The 6274-nt window shown below is 45.3% G+C and overlaps 1 non-coding gene across 1 annotated transcript; it reads left to right on the plus strand.

The window, feature by feature from the left end:
- The first annotated feature begins 589 nt into the window (after positions 1 to 589).
- LOC129675388 (U6 spliceosomal RNA) lies at positions 590 to 696 on the plus strand. The gene has a single exon (XR_008719926.1). It is a non-coding gene; the product is annotated as a U6 spliceosomal RNA (small nuclear RNA).
- Positions 697 to 6274: the final 5578 nt, after the last annotated feature.

The raw sequence follows: 6274 nt of genomic DNA on the forward strand, positions 1-6274 counted from the left end.
GACTGGTCTCTGCCAGCCAAGAAGGCACGAGATGGGTAAGGAGATTACCTGCCTGTCCCTGCTCACCTCCCTATGTGTCAGATTTAAGCCTCTGCATGGACTAGACAGCGTGGGCACCATCTCTCCTTGCATGCAGAGTCTCAAGGCTGCCATTCCATTCAGCGGCAGTAGCTGAGCCCGACGTCACACTGTGATCCACTCAAGTGTATCTACAATGACAGACTAACCTCCCACAAACCACTGGTCTTTGGGGTACCTTCTGCTGTTGAGCAGCGCTGACTCCAAGGAATGTTCCAGACAGTGCAGCTTGGAAAGTGCTCTGGCTGGCTGAGCGGTCTTTGGCAGGTCATTTTCCGTCCCTGGACTTCCATTTCCTAATCTGCTGTAGTCCATATTACCCTCCACCACCTTGTTGTTCACAGCTAGAAGAAGGGCTTCCTGAAGGCATTTCATCGTCTTCTGGAAAAGAAAAATAAGAGGCACTGAGCAATGTGTTCAAACGCCAGACTGCAGCGGACATGCTGAGGCAACTCCTGCTTATTGTCATGAGGTCCTGGATTTAATCTTCACCACTGCAAAAACAAGACAAGTGCTTGCTTTGGCAGCACATACGCTAAAATTGGAATGATACAGAGAAGATTAGCATGGCCCCTGGGCAAGGAGGACATGCAAATTCGTGAAGCATTCCATATTTTTGTGGTACATTTACACAATGGAATACTACTCAGCAATTAAAAACAAGGAAATCATGAGATTTGCAGGCAAATGGTGGGAACTAGAAAAGATCATCTTGAGTGAGGTATCCCAGGAGCAGAAAGACACACACGGTATATATTCACTTACAAGTGGATATTAGACATATAATATAGGATAAACATATACAAATCTGTACACCTAAAGAAGCTAAGCAAGAAGGAGGACCCTGGGTAAGACCATCAATCATCACTCAGAAAGACAAATGGGATGGACACTGGAAGAAGGAGAAAACAGGAAACAGGATAGGAGCCTACCGCAGAGGGCCTCTGAAAGACTCTACCCAGCAGTGTATCAAAGCAGATGCTGAGATTCAGAACCAAACTTTGGGCAGAGTGCAGGGAATCATATGAAAGAAGGGAAAGATAGTAAGACCTGGAGAGGACAGGAGCTCCACAAGGAGAGCAACACAGCCAAAAAATCTGGGCTCAGGGGCCTTTTCTGAGACTGATACTCCAACCAAGGACCATTCATGGAGATAACCTAGAACCCCTGCACAGATGCAGCCCACGGCAGCTCAGTGTCCAAGTGGGTTCCCTAGTAATGGGAACAGGGATTGTCTCTGACATGAACTCAGTGGCTGGCTCTTTGATCACCTCCCCCTGACGGGGGAGCAGCCTTGCCAGGCCACAGAGGAGGACAATGCAGCCAGTCCTGATGAGACCTGATAGGCTAAGGTCAGATGGAAGGGGAGGAGGACTTCCCCTATCAGTGGACTTGGAGAGGGGCATGGATGGAGATGAGGGAGGGAGGGTGGGATTGGGAGGGAATGAGGGAGGGGGCTACATCTGGGATACAAAGTGAATAAATTGTAATTAATATGAAAAATAAATTTAAAAAAACAAGACAAAACAAAAATAAAATAAATACATTTTAAAAACTGTACTCTTTTGTGTGTGTGTGTGTGTGTGTGTGTGTGTGTGTGTGTGTCTGTGTGTGTGAACATGTATGTGGAGGTCAGAGGACAGCATTCAGAGATCAGCTCTCTCCTTCCACTGCAGTATCTGGGGACTGAACTCAGGTCGTTGTTTATGCAGCAAGTGTTTTTACTCACTGAGCCACCTCACTGGCTCTAAAAGACATTTTCAAGAGCAAAAAGAAAATAATTTGGAAAGGAACAGATGGTTCTTCCTGTGTCTTTGTGTAACTGTTCTCTGGTGCTTCAGAAAACCACTGTCCTTGGCAGGGTTTCTACCACCATGACCAAAAGCAAGTTGGAGAGGAAAGAGTTTATTTAGCTTCTGCTTCCATACCATAGTCCATATTGAAGGAAGTCAGGACAGGAACTCAAGCTGGGCAGGAACCTGGAGGCAGGCGCTGATACAGAGGCCACGGAGGGATGCTGCTCACTGGCTTTCTCCCCATGGCTGGCTCAGCCTGTTTCTTATAGAACCTAGAACCACCAACCTGCATGGCACCACCCACAATGGGCTCAGCCCTTTCCCATCAGGCACTAATTAAGAAAATGCCGACAGCCGGATCTTATGGAGGCAATTTCGCTGTTGGCATCAAGCTAACATAAAGCTACCCAGCACAACCTTTTAAAAGAGAAACTGTATTGCAATGCACGGTTTCAAAGCTTTCTGCCTGTGGCTGCTTTGGGGGCTGTGAGTATGCAGCTTGTTGAGGTAGGAGTCACTTCTTCACAATGAGGAGGGAGAGAAGAGGGTGAAAGGGGCTGGAGATCCACAACCCTCTGCCCCAGGGTATCCCCCTCAGTGACCTAACTTTCTTCCACTGGACTCTGCCTCCCAGGAGTGACAGGCTGGAGACCAGGTGTTTGGCTACCCCCCAACCCCAGCCTTCCTTTTCTTGCTTGAAGTGATGCTAGTTCTCAGCTGTGGAGGGGTCGTAAGTTCTTTGCTGTTCTGACTTAAAAGAAAACACGCATCCACATCTGGTTCTGCCGTTTACTAGCTCTTGTCCTCTGTGGAGCTGAGTTCCCACACCTGGAAGACAGTAATAACAGGACAGAGTTGTTTAGAAGATTCTCTAATCTAAGCCATGGGAAGTACTTTGAGCAGGGTTGGCACACAATGAGTACTTGAAGTGTTTTAGTTATTCTCCTAGGCAACTGTTTTAATGAGATGCTACACCTGCCACAGTCTCCCAAAACTCCACTTCAGTGTGTAAAGGGAGCCGTGGCTGCAATCTGCGCCAACTGGGATCTTGGAGAACAACTTCCAGAGAACGGAAGAAGAGGCCAAATGTCAACTGGTGTTCAATGTTCTGACTTTCAGAACAACAGAAGCAAATCGGTCAGCAGCCCTGCACTGACCCCTTAGCCACACGGCCACTCTCGTGGGGCAGAATATGTGAGCCACAATGTACAGACAGTGGAAGGATGTAAGAAAACTGTGGGGTTCATTCAGGTAGGCTGACCAGAAACCACTGCAGACAGGGAAAAGCAAGAAGCGGAAAAATGTTTAAAGGACTCACTGACAGGGCTGGAGAGAGGGCTCAGAGGATCCGGATTCCATTTCCAGAACCCACGTGGTGGCTCCCAACCATCTGCGACTTCAGTTCCAGGGGATCAGTGTCCTCTTCAGACCTCCACGGGCACCAGGCGCACACACACACGCTATACAGATATACCTGGAGGCAAACACTCATATACATAAAATCATAAAATCTTGGGGGGAAATTTGTTGACTTCCAGACAAGCAAGATGGCTCGTGTGCATGCACACACACAGACACCTGCTACTAATCGATTCTAGAAAGATTCATTGACTTCCTAGCCAGGAAAAACTTACGTCTCTGGAAGGGATGAGCCCCTGAACGCGCATGTGTGTCCTACCGAAGTCCGAGAATACTGGGGCCAAAGAGATCGCGAGAGCTTCCTGAGAGCAATAGCAGGTTGTATCCAGAGGTCAGCAAGTAGACTGAAGACTTCTCACTAGCAACACGGGAGTCAGAAGGCGAGGACAGTGCTGTCAAAACCCGGAAGGAAAAGTCTTCCTTAGACTCCAGTTCCTAGCTTAGTATACGGATAGAATAAAAATGCTTTCATACCTGCAAGATTTCAAAATATTTGCTTTCTTTTAAAAAGGTAGTATTTATTATTATTATTATTATTATTATTATTATTATTATTATTATTATTGCTACATATGATAGAGGTAGGCTATGTACATGCCTCAAAATGCATGTGGTAGTCTGAAGGTAGTTCCGTGGAGTTCTCTTCTGTTGCTTTTTTTATGGGTTCCGGGACTGAACCAAGGTCGCTATGCTTGCATAGGAGCCTTTCAACCCTAGCCATCTTACTGGCCCTCAAAATGTTTACTTTTCTATCAGAGCTGTGTTGAACGCTGCAGCAAAAGAAAATATCCCAGTAATAATGCATTCAGATTTTTTATATTTTGTTCTTCGTGGGTATTCTGCATTAACTCTGGCGTCTGGAAAGTGCTGTATTAAAATGTGGTTCACTTCGGGCTAGGGATGCAACTCAGCAGTAGAGCATTTGCATAGAGCAACAGTTCTCAACCTGTGGGTCGAGACCCCCTTGGGGGATAGCCTATCTAATATCCTGTATATCGGGTATTTACATTATGATTCACAACAGTAGCAAAATTGCAGTTACAAAGTAGTAATGAAGTAATTTTCTGGTTGGGGGTCACCACAACAGGAGGAACTGTATTAAAGGGTCGCCTAGGAAGGCTGAGAACCACTGGATAACGTATCAATCCGCTATACTGCAAAAAATAAATAAAACAAAATATTATTGAGCTGATGGCTGAGATTTTGGTGGCCCCTTAAATCTTGCATCTGAAGCAAACGCCCCATGCAGCTCCCCTTGTTCCTACTCCCCCTTTTCTCAGGAAGTCACTAAGTCTGTGTCCCTCAAAAACTGAGAAAACCAAGAGAGATGAAGATGCAGATTCAAGAGTTGGGCATGAAACAAGAGGGGAACTTGAGGGATTCTCCATGTTGGTGACAGGGGACTCTTGGGGTGACAGCCATGTACAAGTCAGACAGGCGAGAGCCCAGATTAAAGGTGGAAACTCCTAAGATCATGAACAAACGCTAAGGGATTGAGTAGGTGAAAAGCAGTTTTTTTTTTTAAACTAAGTAATTGAAAACACACATGATTACCACCTCCAAGACTAAATCCAAAAACGAAAAGATTGCTTCAGCTGTGAAAAGTTATGCAGCCCATACTGCTGGCTGTTGACATCACTGCTGTAACGCCACGACTCTGTTGGGAGGGTGGCAAATTAGGGAAGATGCTCACACACGATGGTGACAGACGAAAAGGAAAGTTCCCTTTTCCTTGTCCAGGGGAAGTCCAGGATCGGAAAAACTAAGCAGACGCAGACACCAAAAATGCTGTTATAACAGAAGCCAAAAATTCAAGCAGGCTATATCAAACTTATGATTTCTACACAACAAAGACACAATCAACAAAATGAAAAGGAAATTTAGAGATTAGAATAAAATATTTTCAAATCTTAGCTCATAGGGGGTCAATGCCCAAAATACACAGGAAGCCATGTAACTCAACAGAAAACAAGCAAACAGACAAATAGTTTGATCCTGCTCTGTAGAGCTGTGGAAGAAACAGCGAAGCGAGCAGTCAAAAGAGGCATGGAGAAACTGCTTTTGGAGTTGAGGAAATGAGAGAGGGGGGAGCTTTCCGTTAGCTCATTTATCAACTCCGGCATTTCTATTTGACTTTTTAATCTGTGCAGGCATATAAGTGATGAAACTTACAAGTGAAAAGGAACAGAGCCGAGGAGGTGCCTCAGTCAGCAAAATGCCTGCTCTGTAAGCCGGAGGACCTGAGTTCAGATCCCAGCCCTCACCTAACGGCCAGGGCTCTCTGTACCCATGTACTGTGGGGCAGGAAAAGGCAGATTTCTGGAGCTCTGGAGTCAGTGAGAGACCACATCTTAAAAAATACAGTGGAGAGTAACTGAGAAAGACATTCAACATCAACACACACACACACACACACACACACACACACACACACACACGAGGTGCATAGATCACACAGAAAAATAGTAAAAGGAAGGAATATATTGATGGGTAGTTTACAGTCTAGTTGAAATATTTGAGAAAATTTAAAAAAATGGGCTTAAAAATGCATCAAAGCAATTATTCACTTCAGGGGAAAAAATAGGAGCACAAAGAGAGGCATGGTATTTCACTCATGTTTTTACTGAACTGTATTTACACAGCTACAAGAATGCTCCCACCCCTGGGTGCCAATTAAGTCAAAACTTGTGACAGGATATGAGAGAAAAAGGAGAGGAAAAGCTGGAAAGTGTCAGTTAAGAGTGCTTAACCTCTTCCATAAACACAGAAAATCAGTAGATGATTTCTAAAGCGGTAAATCAGGAAACTGCACGAAGTATGGGGAAAGCAGCTAAAGAGGGGACTGTGGCTGTGGGGAGGGCCATTCTGAGGGGCGAAAGTCTAGGAAGAGATGAAGACTTGGACTTCTCTGCTGCTTGACTTTTCCAATTCTGTGTGTGTACTTCTTGGATTAAAATGAAGATTCGCTTAGGACAGATACA

Source organism: Psammomys obesus, unplaced genomic scaffold (genome assembly GCF_907164565.1).
Source record: "Psammomys obesus unplaced genomic scaffold, mPsaObe1.curated_primary_1811, whole genome shotgun sequence".
NCBI classification, from domain to species: domain Eukaryota; kingdom Metazoa; phylum Chordata; class Mammalia; order Rodentia; family Muridae; genus Psammomys; species Psammomys obesus.